At 42.7% G+C, this 15,902-nt stretch overlaps 1 long non-coding RNA gene across 5 annotated transcripts in view; it reads left to right on the top strand.

The window, feature by feature from the left end:
- LOC107521628 overlaps nucleotides 1–15,902 on the top strand; it is a 139,220-nt gene that overhangs the window by 91,371 nt on the left and 31,947 nt on the right. For 3 of the 5 annotated variants that reach the window (XR_004955116.1, XR_004955113.1, XR_004955115.1), the window contains 2 exons: nucleotides 463–1,027; nucleotides 3,696–15,892. This is a non-coding gene — a long non-coding RNA (uncharacterized LOC107521628). The remainder of the gene's footprint in view (nucleotides 1–462; nucleotides 1,028–3,695; nucleotides 15,893–15,902) is intronic. The other 2 variants (XR_004955112.1, XR_004955114.1) reach the window with 1 other exon arrangement.

The following is a 15,902-nucleotide window of genomic DNA, read 5'->3' as shown; positions in this document are numbered from 1 at the left end:
AGGGAGCTCTCTTCCGAACAGAGCACTAATCCGATTCGTGACCTAATCACCTCCAAAGACCCCACCTCCTGATACCATCACGCTGGCCGTTAGGTTTCAACATAGAATTGTGGGGAGACACAAACGTTCAGTCTACAGCACCCATTTTATATGAAACGAATTTGGATGCTTCATTTGTGCCAGGTATTTGGCTAAATGTTTTTCATATACATGCATGTTATCCTCATGATAGAAATTAAGAACTTGAGGCTAAGAGAGTGAAGTAACTTGCCCAAGGTCACATAACTTATAAAAAGTAAGGCCCGGTCTTCAAACCAATGTCTGTTTAACCCTCCAAACCATTCTCCTTCTACTAAGGCACCCTCAAAAGACCAAGGGCCACAAGCTCACACAGCAAGTTTAGGAAAGTACTGGGATTAGGACTTTTTGTCCAACGGCCTTTGTTCTACATCATTTTGCCAGGTCACTGGAAGACATTTTCAAGAATAGCTAATGACCTGTGAAATGTCACTGACAGCAGCAACAATAACAACTGCGTGAGAGCCACCGGAAAGAGAGAGGAAGCGGTGGCTCAAAGTCGCCTGCCCCTCCGGTCCTCTGCCGAGAAGATTCTGCATGTCTGAGCAAACTGCCACCCAAACGTCATTCTCTTTCTTCACATGGGTAAAGGACTGAGACTACCGCAATATACACAAGGAGTTTGGCTCTCCTCGCTTCTTCTTTTCATGACCAAAAAGAAAATAGCAAATTCTACTACCTCCGCTAGTGATACCCACTGTTCCCGCTAATGAGACGAATGTGATTTGGTGACATTTGCAGAGCTTCTCTTATGGGTAAATCCCTGTGCTGATGTCATGGGGACAGCTCTGGAAGTGAGCAGGGCACATTTCTTCAGAGCCTGCAGTCCAAACGGGGAGATGAGCTGTGGGAAGCTGCACTGAAGAGGCACAAACTGCCAGGAAACCCAGAGGGGGGTCACTCAGGGAGGCTAAGAGGGAGCCCTGGGCCCTCGGCACGCAATGATCAGGTAATCACTCAGGACAATTAATGGTGACATCCTGCTTGCGGTGACCGTGTGTCCTTAGGTCATCAGGGGCATGTTCCGTGTAGTCTCCAACATACAACAAAAGTAGAGAGAATTTTTATTGCCTCTTCCCCAAACCCACAGCCGTTTTAAAGCTTTCCTTAAAACTAGGTTGGGACGAAATGCGCCTTATCTGCGGTTTCACTTTCCGTGGCTTCAGTTTCCCACAGTCAACCACAGTCCGAAAACATGAAATGGAAAAATCCAGAAATGAACGATTTATACGTTGTAAATCGCGTGCCGTTCTAAGTAGCGCGCACCCGGCCCCGTCCCGTCCCAGACGCGAATCATCCCTTTGTGCAGAGTCTCCACGCTGTAGATGTCACCTGCCCGGCAGTCACTTCGCGTAACAGTGCTCGTGTTCAAACAACGTGTATTTTGCTTACTGCCGGCCCCAAAGGGCAAGATTGGCAATGCCGGCGATTCAGACATGCCAAAGAGAAGCCTTCACGTGCTTCTCTTAAGTAAAAAGGTGAAAGTTCCTAATAAGAGAAAGAAAAAAAAAACATATACTGTTTTCTAAGATCCATGGTAATAATGAATCTTCTATTCGTGAAATTGTGAAGAAGGAAAAAAAAAATCATGTTAGTTTGCTGAGAAAGAGAACATTCCCATAGCTTATTACAGTATATGGTTATAATTGTTTTATTTTATATTGTCATTGTTAAGCTCTTAGTGAGTCTAATTTATAAAATAAACTTTATCACAGGCATGTATGTGTAGGAAAAAACATAGTATGTGTAGGGTTTGGTACTATCTGCGGTTTCAGGGATCCACCAACGGTCTTGGAACATGTCCTCCCCCCCCCTCCCCCCGCAGACAAGGGGGTGGGGCTGCTGCGTGCTTCTGTGTCCTGATTCCGCCCTGAGAGCGCCTTGACCCACACGAGGTAGGGCAGACGTGAAAGGGAAGGACGTGGTTGTTGGGTCTCAGCCTCCCTCGCGGGGGCCGGGAGCGGCTGTGCGCATCTCCCGCTGTTCCCCAACTGTCTTTAACGCGGTGATGAGCGGAGTCCAGCTTGGGCCCAGTGCAGCGTTATTGCTGGTGGGTCTGATGTGGGAAATCACATTCAGGCTCTTCTGAGGGTTGGGCAGAAAGAGAGTGGTCCAAAGTGGTCCAAATCTGACCGATGGAGCAAAGGCTGGCCTCACAATAGCAGAATATTTTTTCCGATGTTTTTTTGGATTGTTTTATTATTCACATGCTAGTTTCTTCAGCTATTGAATGAGGATCTATAGGTCGGCCCTTACTTCTGTGATTAATTAAAATTTGGAGAGTAATGAAGGAAGTAGGAAAATGGGTTTGGCCTTCTCAAAGTAGAACAGGCGCTTTATACATGCAAGGCAGTTTCAACCCCTTGGGCGAAAACTCCCAGCGGGCTCGTTCGCGCTGGCCGCGCTGCGAGTGCCAGTGCCCAGTCATGCTCCCTCGTGTGCATTTCGGCTTCCAGATCGTTAGGCTGGGAGACGAGTACTTCCCCTCGAGGGAACACAGCCACTTACTACTCTGCTGTTGACTCGGGGAATCTCTGGGAATCTCTGGAAGGGCCTTGAAAGTTGTTGAGTCCAGCTGCCAGTATACTCTCTCGATAAGCAGACAAGGGGGACTATAAAGTAAAAGTGCAGTTAATTCTCAATTATTTGGATGTACATCGTCCACAGACACAGAGTGAAAGATTCGTGCATTTGGAGACGGCAGTCAGGTCTCTTCTTATCTGTGGCTTCTCCGAGCTGAATGGCTACACATCATGTCAGTGTTCCTTAGAGGACTGATTTCGAACTTTTGAAATCACATAAATGGAAGCCATCTCCCTCTAACTAGATTGAGTCTGCCTTCCTTTCCATTCCAGAAACTTTTGGCTATTCCCCATTCAGAAGAGATTGACTGCATCTGAAACAGGATGACAGAGGAATTACTCTCCCTGAGATTAGTCTTCTGCTAACATCCCAGTACCGAGAGACTCTGCTAACTGCTATTGCCTTAATGACTAGCAATCACTGCACAATCACGGAAATGAATTAAATTATTAATTTCAATAGCACCCCATGGTGCATTTATAAATTCCACCATCTGGGGAACATAAATATGGAGGTCCACATTCTAAACTTGGAGGCATGGTGTTCGGTGCCAAGGGCTGTATCTTTGAAGGCAGTAAAGATTTTTCAAGATGCTATATGCGGTGCAGCAAGCTGTGCATTTGGGAGAAGGCTCTGTCCCTGGGTCTCCATTAGCATTACCATTTATTTAAGGCTCTTTTCCCCCTTATTTTTTAACCAGTTCTTATCGATAGACCCAAAGTTTCAAAACCTTGGTTTAGGAAGGGGACAGGATGAGAAATAAAATCAAATTCTGAACTATTTATTCACCCCCTTTTCTCTTTATTGAGTTTTCTTTTGTCCTCCCCAAAAGTCTATTATCTTATTGACTAGCTTTGACTATGTAAATCTCTGTGTTAGTAAGTTCTTCATACTGTGACAGCTATGCTTGGGCTTTGAATATTTTCAAAATCTGTCTAAAAGTTTAAGATGGTTGTTCCTGAAGCAGAGGGGACGGTGGTCTTGGGGTGGTGCATAACCTTCTCTGATAAAAGAGATTTAACATCTTTCCTCAGGTGGAAACGCTTGACGAGATGTTGGGGTTCAGCGAGCCTTCCCTGTCGCCCATCTGTGACGCCTCCATGGGCTGGTGAGTGAGGGGCACTTTTAAAGGGCATGTGTAAATGACCTCCACAGAGCCCTAAGAGGGCACCATGGGCCACCCTCTTCCTACTATGGATTGCCCCTCAAAGCCAAGGACTAGCTCAGGCCTCGTCGCTATACCACAATTTCCTAATGTTCAGCACGACCAATTTTCTAATGCATGTGTTCACGTAAGATACAGAAGAGAAGCGCATAGCTTTCTGCAGTGTAAATAGTTCTGTGGCATCGGTGGGGTTGTGCGGCTCTTGAACTGGTTCTTTGTGTCTCCAGGGACTGGATACAATTTGTGTGTCTTGACTGGCTGATGATGATGACTGTCGAATGGCAGAGTGGCTCCTTTCAGTGCCTTTACATGTACGTGATTAATCAGACCAAGTTTAGTCCTGTAAATTAATGTAGTCCTGGAAGCTAGTGCGATTTCTAATTGAGACTGAGGACATACTCTAAAGGTCTCCTCCTGTCCCCCATGCGGCCACCACAGTTGCTTATAGTCACTGGCCCTTCGACGATACATAGCTTTGGTATGTAAGGTTACGTGAAAATATTTTAAAATGGCATATTTTTAGCAACAATCTTTTGGGTCGATTCTCTTCAGTTCCCTGTAGAGCCAAACGTCAGAGTAGCTTGAGATACGGTGATCTGAAGCTTTGGGAATCGGTGGTTTGTTCCTAATTAGAATTGCTTCTCTTTTTTCCCCCATTATTTTAGATACCATTGCATAACTTAGCCATTTTAGCTTATTATCAGCCATTTACAACAAGAAAATAAACAGAACCTGCAATCACAACAGATTTAAGTAAAACTTCAGATCATCGTGGCAAGGTCTTTGCCAATAGCTTCCCTTTCTTTTTCTAGATTGTAAACATAAATGTTCTTCAAATTTGAGGAGCTGGTCTTTTAGGGACTCCCCTTCCCTGAGTTTATTAATGACAGTAAAGGACCCAAAATCAGTGATTTATGCATTTTAGCCACGGTATCCCCAACCTCTGTGGGAGTTAGTAGACTGGAATAATTACAGACTAAATAGTGATGATAAGGAGGAAATGTACTGTAGTTGGAGTTAGTGGGCTGAGAAAACAAATGTTTCCAGTCTCAGGAGAATCTGTTTGCTATTATAAAGGAGAAGAGTAGAAGCAAAGAGACCTTGCCCTGATCTGTGTGAGTTCAGCAGCCGGGAGAGACTGTGTAGTAAAGTTATCATAAAAAACAAAAGGTGATAAACACAAAAGATCCTTCAGCATCCTGCTCCTGCTCAGCCTGCCGCCCCGCAGTGGGAAGACAAACAGTGGCATTGTTTTTAAAGTGAAAATCTTGAACAGTCACTGCTTTTCCCTCAGAGCCAATGCTAGAGAGCCTGGAGGTACCAGTATCACTGCTGTGGAGCCTGAATTTGCTTCTGACTCAAGCAGCGGAGAAAACTTCTCTCGCATAAAGAAATGAGAAACCCTCTATTCTTAGGTGAACCTGTCGCAGCAGCAGCTCTTGGTGATTGCAAGTCTCCTTTTCTCTTTGGGTTTCAGGGGAGCTCAACTTAAACCACCAGCAGCTCCACATTAGTGAACTGAATCCCGCTGAGGCTTAAGTCAAGTGGGCTGCCCAAGGCCATGATGGAGGGCCCAAGTGGACCACAAGCCCAGTAAGCATGGCTCCCTGATAGAGACAATGCCTGTACCCTACAGTCTCCTTGAATCTTGCTACCTGTTATGACGCCCTGTCTGACACTGCCCTGCAGTGAATAAAGGGAAAGAAGAAAACCAGCATTTCTTTCTGAGATGAAAGCATGCAGAGCCATCAAGGGACGGGGTAGGGGAGAAGGATCCCTGAGAAGATTCAAAAGTATGTTGGTTATACCTTCAAGGGCAAGCAGCAAAAGAGAGAAGACGTCTTTTAATTCTTAAGCCCTTCACCTAAAGAAGGGAGAATGCCTGCCTAAGTGAAGACCAGCTCTGAATTGGCTTAGCACTTCTTGTTTAAGGATAATTGCTTACCCAGGTGACATATTTTTGGGGTGAATTTTTCATAGTAAGATTTGATGGCCAATTTAATTGACCCCGGGGGCCATAGGATAGAGAGATAATACAGGGCTACAGAGAATTATTTAGGGAAATCTAAATGGAATTCAGACAATTTGCACATGGGTCCCTTCTAATATGGCCGTGTGCTCCCTTACTCTTTCAGATGGGGTCCAAGGGCACAGACTCTGGGACAGAGCACTGTGCGTGTATGGTTTATTGCTGAGTACTCTCAGAAGCAACATCCTATAAGGGACCAAGGCAAGCAAGACTGGGCGGAGGAGGAAGTGGAATTGCAGTACAGTTATTAACAGAGGCTTAGCTGACTTCACAGTGAGCTTGTGAGTTAAGCTGGCCCATCAGAGTTGTCCTGAATCAAGACAAATGTGCCAGGAATTTTGTACTTCTGGTCCTGGGTGAGCTGGAGGAGTTCAGCATAAGCCAGTCAGTAGGCAGCTCTTGGCAACATTTTGGGGGTTGCCCCTGGTAAAGGGGCGTATCCTCAGTGAGGTGGCTCCCTTCAGTTGAAGGCACTGCCCAGAGAAGTACTCAGCTATAAACCATCAGAAGCCAACTCACAATTGCTGGAGGAATAAGTGTCTCGGTTTAAGAGAGAGAGAGAGAGCGTGTGTGTGTGTGTGCGTGTGTGTGTGTATGTGTGTAGGGCTCGGTGGCATACATGGCAAACACTGCCGTACGCCCTTTGAGCCACTCAGATGTCTCATAATTTTGCCCAATCTGGGAGTAGCTCCTCCTGGATTCTGGACAGCCTCCGTGGGAAAATGTGTAAGATCAGGGTTGATGGGACTGACTACGCCGCTCGCTAGAGCTTGTCTTGAGGCCATAACTGATACTCATCACCTCCACTTTCTACGACCCTTAACACCAGCACCTCTGTGCTTAGTCGGCATCTAAGTCGAAGAGGCTTCCCTGAAGGAGTTCCCGAGGAGCCTGAGTCCCTTGTCACCACCATGTCTTCCTCAGACCATGACCACTGCCCTTATCTTTTTGTCATTCAAATTAGGCAGGAGACTCTGAAAAGGCGGTCAAGCGGATCAACCAGACACTAGGCATACTTTTCCTGCCTCCATTGTAAGAGCCCTACCTCCTTATCATGACAGGTATCAGCATCCCTACCAGTACGGTATACAGCAGTAGAGTGACCTCTTTCCTTCCTGTTTTGCTCTCAGTACAAGGATCCTGAAGTGACTAGGTGACAACTGTAGCTTAAAGTTAAATGGCATTCTTACCGTGTCCTTAATAAAAGCATCCCTTATCTGGGAACCAGGACCTCTTGACCCATAGAGCCTAAAGTTGTAGGGATGGAAAACTCTGATTTGTCAAGGGGACCGTGAGGAGTGATGGCGAGCAGGGACATTCTTATGCCACTGCTTGGTCCCCATTCCCGTGAACGCTCCCTATCAGGCTACAGCACCATATAAAGGTTGTTGATTTAAGATGGACTATATATCTCACCATGGAAGATGGTGCCCCAAACTTGGTTTATGATTATTATCATCACCCTTAGTCAGAGGTGCCATCAAGTGGATCATTAAGTGACATATTAAGTGGATGTCAGTAGATTAAACACCTGTCCTCAAGCTGGCCAAAGCCTGGCCAGCAGGATATACGTTGCTTTCAGTCAAGAATTGCTGCCCTGTCCATGGCGAAAGGGTTTCAGTTTGATCAATTTACCACTGAGTGGTTGGTTGATCCCCTTAAGGGATGGTGCCGTGTAGGGGGCTCAGTATTGGTCTTTGTGAGTGTCAAGTTGGTCACTCGACAGCGATGATAACTGAGTTGGATTTGGTGAATGGGAGACCAAACCTTAGGGCCCATGCATGCCTCTGCTCCTGTCACAATGGCTATGCCATTCATGAGCCCATCACACCAGGATTAGGGTGACTAATGACAGAAGCTGGCTGACATTGACTGGTCTAGTTGTTATGTTTCAGTTGGTTATTTAGTTGTCTATTCCACTGTGGTTACTCTATGATAAACATTAACACACTATAAAAAGATTTTCATGTTCATGCCCTCTTTTATAGATCCATCAACATGCTTTCTTCTCAGATTTTATTGTCTCTGATCTTCGAAACTTTTTAATTCTAGGTCCCTTTCCAGCTAGCCATTCATTGCTACTCGTGAGTCTAGGTATATTCTTACCTTGGCTCACTCCTTTTCCACACAGTTTATAATCAGCTGTACCACCTAAAGCTCTACCTGTTGGAAGTATTTCCCCTTTTTGCTGCAGGCCACCACCGAATGGGCCTGTAGTTCAGCAGAAGTCCATTTCACATTCTATCCACATACTGAGCCATCTAAAATCAACTTCGACTTTTCCCCACCTTTATCAGGTGCTCATAAGGGGCCTCCCATGTGGTCATAGATGTGAGCTGAGGGCAAATGCAGCAGTAGTGGGTGACATGGACTTCTGGGCCACCTGCCTCTGGCTCGGCTCATGCCTGATCCTAGATGTTCCCCTTCCATCCGGCTTTTGTGCCTGACCAAACTTAAGACTTGGTGAGTCTGATAAAACCTCCAGGATGAATAGATCTGGCTGCACGGTCAATTGATGTCTTATGGTCAGAGATGCTCCATCTTTACCAGGAACCAGTAGCGTGGTTTAGGTTTCAGAAACAAATCTTTTATTTTAGCCTTGTTAGGTCTTGCTGATCCAGGTGGATTAGGAAGATATTGTGAATATAGTGAATATCTATGTTCTATAGACTGCCCAGATGGTCTTGGTCTCTTCAGACTATTGAGACAGAGGATATGGACATTCATTTCAACTTGGGTCTAGAGGTTAAGACCACAAACGTGTACTGTTATCAGTCTTATTTTAATTGCCTCTATTTCTCCATTCTGATAGAGATGGAAATTCATTAGGTCGATAACCTTTATACCATGCACCTGAAGCTGTGTTATTCTTCTCTAGAAAGATACTGCTTCTGGTACAGCAGTTCCAATTGGAGCTGTGAATTGGTTGAGTTTGTAGATGTTCATACCATCTAACCTGACTACTCTGGGTTTTGTAAGGGTCATAAATGGGGATATGATGGGGACCACCACCCATCTGCTTTAAGTTTTAGGGGTGGCTTTAATCTTTGCCATTCCCACATAGGAAGCCACATTATCTTTTATTTACTTCCTTGGCCTGGGACAAGGACAGTTTTAGACCCTTCTGCATGGACTTTTCCACTGTAATAGCTCTCACTCCAAAGGCCAAGGAGCCTTTATGGGGGTTCTTCCAACATTCAAGCATGTCCATTCCAATTATACAATCAACAGTCAAGGAAAGGACCCCAGGGTGGATTCATTGACCTGGTGGATCCACTGTGAGCCACACCTGACTGAAACTCCATTAATTACCTGGTGCCCATAGATTCCCACTCCAAAAGGGGCCATGAGGATACTCTGGGTCTCCAGGTATCACTATCACTTCAGACCTTGTGTCTGGTAGTCCTCAAATATCTGGTATTTCCCTTCTCCTAGTGTATGGTTACCTGAATTAGTGGCCATAGGTACCTTTAAAGATTTAAGGACTGGGGGGATAAATATTGGACACCTTTGCTATGGTGTTGCAGGGTTCTTCCTCATGGGACCGGGCCTGTCCTTCAGGCTATGGGCTCAGGTCTAGAAACTGGGCAAGGAATCATGACTTTTATGGGGACAGCTGCTCTTACTCTTGATTGTCTGTCCTTGATTCCTTTGGTTGTATAAACTAAGTAGTGCCCTTCTGGCTGTTCATATAGTGTGCCCTAGGAACACTGTATGTCCTAATAGTCATCTCACAGTTCTTTGTCCCCTTGTTGCTTTGTTGACCTGGATGCTCATTATTATAATTTGACCTCACTTTACCTCTGATAGCTACATGCAACCACCTGACTTCCCATTTTATCTGGTTTTATTAGCATCATGCCTTGACCGATTGACTCAGTTATTACATCCCAGGAGCTTCTTGAAATAACTTCAGTCTTCCAAAAAAAAGGAGATACAATTCAACTTACATTTTTTTTATTTAAAAAATTCCTAAACAATTAAATACACAAATATACTCATGCACACAGAGACACGAATTGTACAAATTCACTACCTTTCAGAAAAAGGAAGTTGTACTTAACAGTTTAAGAACCGCTTTGAAGAACTTCTATACTGTCATAGAGTAACAAGAGTCCTTTCAGTTGTAAAACCCATCGTGGAAATAGCTCTGCCATAGATCATTCAGCTTCAGCGGACACTCAAAAGAAGTGTTCTGCTCATAGGCAGAGCTTCAAGCATCAGGATTCACGGTTTGGAAGGGTTTCAAAGAGAGGGAGTTGGGATGGGGCACTTACAACTGCAGAAAATTCAAGTTGGTTCAGCCCTGAGAGTCTTTGTAAGAAGGCTCCCACTTCAGCACACTCCAGCACATCTGTCTAGGGTGATGCTCCCAGAGCTTTCATCACCGTCCAGAGTAGAAACCACATTGACGGCAATTCTTGTTAGACTGAGCCATGCAAGAAGGGAAGAGTCTTAGAAATCGCTTTGGATGTTCATTTAGTACTGTGGTTATTTGACCGAAGAGGCATTCTCTTCTTAACAACCAGCAGTTGTCGGCTTTTCTTGGCTCCAGGTGAAGAGGTGACTTCCCTCTTTGATTCGGTGTTCATAATTGGGCTGTCTGTTAGCGGAGGTGGTGAGAAAACAATGCTAATGAGGTCAGGGGTTCAATGCCCACGTGGGTCATTTAGTTTTCCTTTGTTCTTTGGCCAAAAGTCTATATCCTCTAACTGTGTCCAGCTACTGTGATGACAATAGAGATTGGGAGAGCGAGGGAATGTAGATGACTCTCTAATGCTGTTCTTCCTACAGTGGAAAACAACTCCAAGTTCGTGTCCTTTGGCAGTAAAGTCATCTTCAGGGTTGAAGGACTGCCCATTAAGAAGCAGTAAAGAAAATGAAAGGTATAGTTCCACAAGGACGTTAAGGAGGGCGAAGTTATAGGATCGATGCTCACAGCTAGAGCATTCACTTGGTCATTTATGCTAACGAGAAGAGAGCAGCAACAAAGATAATTATTATGCACGGCCAACTTTCAACTTAACCAAAATTTCAGCATTTTCTAGACATTTGTGTAAGGAGTAGACTTGATTGGTTGACGTTCTATGTCTTTTTTTTTTTTCTTCAGTCATTATCTATTGGAGATTCCAATGAGCAATGAAATGCCCATAGATAGCTGGAAAGAGAAAGCCTAAATATTCCCATGAATAGGACTCACCCTGGGAATGACTGAGATCTGGACTTTTAATCACAATTCATGATTTCCTCCATGCTATGCACTATTTTCTCAGAATTACGATATTTTCTGTAATGCTATGCAACCACGTAGATCAGAGTAGACACTAACCAAACATCATAGAAAAACTATGGGTTTCTACGCTGATCTCAACTCCTTAGCTGTGTGTATTGGTGGCGGGTGTGTGTGCGGGCACCCATGCATCCTTGAGAAAACTACTTAAGTCCTTACAAGCCTCAGTTTCTTTGCTTGTAAAATGAGGACATTAATGTTTATCTCACAGGGCTGTTAGAAGAAACACATCATAGACTATAAAGAAGTCTAGCAAGTCTGGTGTGGTACCTAGCCTGTTGTTAAATATTTTCCCTAATGAATTTTTTATGGCTTAAGTGCATTTTATTGGATTTCTTTCATGACTGGAGTTCTTATTATCGACAGCGCATGTATCTATTTTAATTCTTTGTCAAATCTCCCCCAATGTACTGCACAACCAAATGCGTAGAGCATCCATTACTAATACTTCATCAGTAGATGCTGCTGGTTGCCTTTTCGTGCCCCCTGCCCACCTGCATTCGCCCACAGCTGCGATGACTGTTGACATCTTCCCACCTCAAGGACCTGGGTCTTTCCTCTTGTTTGCCTGAGGACTTTCAGAGGCACTTGGCAAAACCTAGAAGCACAAGAGTTTATGCTCCTAAGGGCGACTTCAACCTCTACCAAATGAAAGTTGCCTACAGGCAGAGTGGTGTTATGAGACATAATTTATATGATTTCTCAGAACATTCTTAGTGGAATCGAGCTGAAGTTGTCCACAGTGGAAACCCACTTATTAATGCACCTTTTTTTTTTAAACAACAACAAAAAACTTTTCTCCCTTCTCTGTCTCACTTTTCTCATTTCTTCACTTGCGATTCCTGGATTCGCTCTGCAAACCAATTCCCAACCCCCAGTGTCTTATCTCAGTGTTTTTGGGGGAACCCAAACTAAAACATGTACCCCATGGGGTCTTTAATGTTATTTTTAAATTTATATTCAGTAAAATTAACTTTGTATTTAGGTGTGTGGTTTTCTGAGCCTTAACAATGTATGTGTCCATGTGTCCATGTCACCATCGCCACAATCAGGAGACGGAACAGTTTCCTTACCCTAAAAATGCCCTCAAACTGTCCCTTTGTAGTCAAACCATCCCCCAACCCTAATCTGTGTCAACCGCCCCACACAGGGTCCTTTTTCACAGTATCATCCAGTGTGTAAGCTTTTGAGACTGGCTCCTTCCTCAACACAATGCCTTTGAGATTCATCCATGTCGTGTGTGTATCACTAATTGAGTTCTTTCCGTGGCTGAGCACTGTTCCACTGCACCGGTGTAAGACAGTTTGTCAGACATTTGGATGGTTTCCAGTTTTCTAAGATTATGAATAATGCTACTCTAAATAGTCACGTAGGTTTTCATTTCTCTAGGGTAAACATTGAGGAGTGGATTTGCTGGGTCATATGGTAAATGTATATTTAATGTTATAAAAAGTTGCCAAACTTTTCCAGAGTGGCTGTATAGTCCTGCACTCTCACCAGCAATATGTGACAATTCCAGTTGTTCTACATCCTTGCTAGCACTTGGTATTGTCATATTTTTATTATTTTAGCCATTCCAATAGGGACGTAATAGTAGTTCTATGTGCTTTTAATTTGCACTTCCCTGATGATATTGAACATTTTTTTTTCATATGCTTATTTGGCATTTTATTTCTTCTTTGGTGAAATGTTTGCTCAAATCTTTGTTCACTTACTTAATTGGGTGATTTATTTTCTTACTGTTGAGTTTTGAGAGTTTTTTATTTATCCTGGATATGATTCCTTTATCAGATGTGTGATTTGTAAATATTTTCTTCCAGTCTGTAGCTTGTCTTTTCATTCTCTTAACCATAGCACTTTTATAAGGACTAATGAGTTTGCACACTAAGTTCTTTGAAAACTAAATAGACGAGCTATATACATGTTAACTTGGGAATGCAACTCAGAGAAAAGTTAGACTTGGGACTCAGACAGACTTGGGTTTGAATCCTGAGTTAGTCACCCACTAACTGCTTTGCCGTGGACTGCCTTGTTAGTTTCCTCGTCTATAAAGTATAGATAACGCTCGTACTTACCATTTAGGGTTTCTGTGAGGATTAAATGAAATAATATTCGTCAAGAGCTTAGCCCACTGCCAGGGCACCATAAATATTCAAATAATGTAAACATTATATTCATATTACAGTGTTCTCTTTCATCTACAAGCCTTTGCACAAGCTATTCTTTCTGCTTGGATTCTTCTGCCCCACCCCTTACCTCCGCCGGCTCATTTCCTAGCTGCCTAAGATAATTCCTATTCAAGGGGCTTTGCTTGACATCTCCAGTTTGGGCCAGGCACCCCTTTTTGTGCTCACACAGCACCCTTCAATCACCTTCCACCACCCTGTGTTTTAAGCACAGTAAGCTGTGAGCATCTCGAAGGCAGAACTAATGTCTTTATTACCTAAAATAATTCCAGGTCGTGTTTGATGAATGAATGAATAAATAAATGAATGAATTCATCTCATGCTTTGTCTGAGAGTTCCAATTAGACATCCCTCTGAGTATTGCCAAATTCAGTCCCTTTAAAACAGCCTCGAACACCCCAAATGGATGTCTATGACTTATACCAGGACCCCGCTTGCAATTAGCCAAACAGACACTGCATCTTTGACAAGTTGGATGCCGAATGGAGAAACTTGAATGCTTTACATCTATTTACTTTTACCACATGCCATAAAAATTAAAAATACATTGTACCACAAGTGCAGTATTTAGTGTCTCACTTTAATTACATTCAAGTGTGTTGCTAAATAGTCTTGAGAAAACCTTAATGACCAGCTGTTCTACCCTTTTCCCATATGTCAGAAATGGTTTCTGAAATCACATTCTGGGACAGTAAGGTTGTATAATTAGACAGTGTATAGTTAACACTTCTAGATTTTCCCCTTAAACTGTGGCCCCTTTGCACTAACATATTGTGTGATTCTGCCGGTTTGGCGCAACGCGGTTAAGTGACGTGCCAAACGGCAACTGAGATACGCAGACTCCATCAGACTTGCTATCATTGCATCATTATTTCCTCATATCTTTTTCATCGTTGGGATGGCACGGTTTTGTGTGTGCGTGCTATGCAATATTTAGCATGTTCGGCTGACAAATAAACTTAGTAAAGAGGGCTGTAAATTTTTAATATTCCCTACATAATGCCATTTATCTCATTAGAATTAGATGTGGGATGTGGCTTTTGCGTCCTTTTGAACAAAGAGCTATCACTCAAATACACAGCAACCGTTTAAGGAAACAAAACAAAACTAAAATTTCACAACATCATAATAGAAGCTAATATTTTACATCGCCTCTTGTGAGGAAACGAGGATTTTTGTATGCCCCTACACTCGATTTAGGAATTAAAGAAGTTGAATTTAGACAATTGGTTATTGTGAAAATCAGTCATTAGTTACTTGCGATTGCCTGACTCTGAGCTTAATGAGTTGTTTTGAAATCATAGTAATATTTTATTTGAATAAATTTGGCTAATTCTTTTATTTGTGTGTGTATGTGTAGACAAGAGGCAGAAATAGAAATATAATATAAGGAAATGGGAAAACTCTATCAACTAATTTAATATCCTTTGGCTCCCCTCTCCTCCTCCTCTCAAAGAAAATGTTTTTGACATCGTCTCAAATCCCAAGTCAGAAACGTAACTCTGATTTCTGATTGAGAATTGGCTGTATAAATACGTTAAGACCAAGTCACAGCTGAAGCTTTCTCGAGTCCTAAAGCATCAAATTCATTTTCGAAAAAGGCTAAGAGCTCAGAGCTTCACTGTTCTAAGACTGATTTACAACATTTTTTTTCTTCTAAGCTTGAATTTCCAATGACTTATTTAGATGTAAGCGCTGACAGCTGTAATCGTGTTTTAAATCTCGCTTTGTAGCCTTAGTTATAATGTTGTTCAATTAATATTCAGAATAATGGAAGCGATGTGCCGTTTTGAAAAAGACTTGACTACAGTCCAATGCTTTGGGAAACTGACTCTCGAGAGGATTAATCAGCATTTAAAACTTGCATTAATAAAAATCTGATCTTCTGCCATGCGGCATGCATAATACTTTTCATTTTTAAACATTTTAGTTTAATAATACGGCATCCTTTGTCCCGATTTTTAAAGGGATTTTAAAATTGAGCTCCTTCAAATCAATTCTGCCTTGACCTTTGTACGTAACTGGGCACCTCCAGCTTAACAGTATAAGAATGCTCTTTGCGTGGTACACTACACTCTGTTTTCGTAATAAAGATAAAGGCAACAGTGGACTGCAACTTAGTACTTAACATTTCAGTTTCCCCCTCCAATTTATAGCCAAAGAGTTTTTAATATTTTTTCAAATCTCAATTATCCAAACCTAGTCCTCGAGAGAAGAAGAGCCAAAAACTATGTTTAAATAATGAAAAATGATCAATAGTAACAGGTATATTATATCCAACGATATAAGTAATTAGTGATCTCCTTTTATTTGGTTTTAAATAAGCGTAAATAACACAAAGTTATTTATATATAAACAAGGATTTTGGTTCTAGATTTAAAATCAAACGACACAAGGAAAATGAACTGGGAGACAGTAGCTCTGTTCAGCTTATAGCTAAATGGGAATGTAATCAATTTTAGAAACACGGCAGAAAGATGATTGTGATGGCAGAACAGAAAAACGTTGCTGTTTTATCCCAGCAGAGTAATTGGTTGCCTCATGACCAGACATAAAGTCAGGTAAGCACGT

The sequence above is a fragment of the Rousettus aegyptiacus genome, unplaced genomic scaffold, assembly GCF_014176215.1.
Source record: "Rousettus aegyptiacus isolate mRouAeg1 unplaced genomic scaffold, mRouAeg1.p scaffold_m13_p_17, whole genome shotgun sequence".
In the NCBI taxonomy this organism is placed as follows: Eukaryota; Metazoa; Chordata; class Mammalia; order Chiroptera; family Pteropodidae; genus Rousettus; species Rousettus aegyptiacus.
Note: the sequence above shows the minus strand (reverse complement) of the source record. Positions and strands in the feature narration are given on the sequence as shown.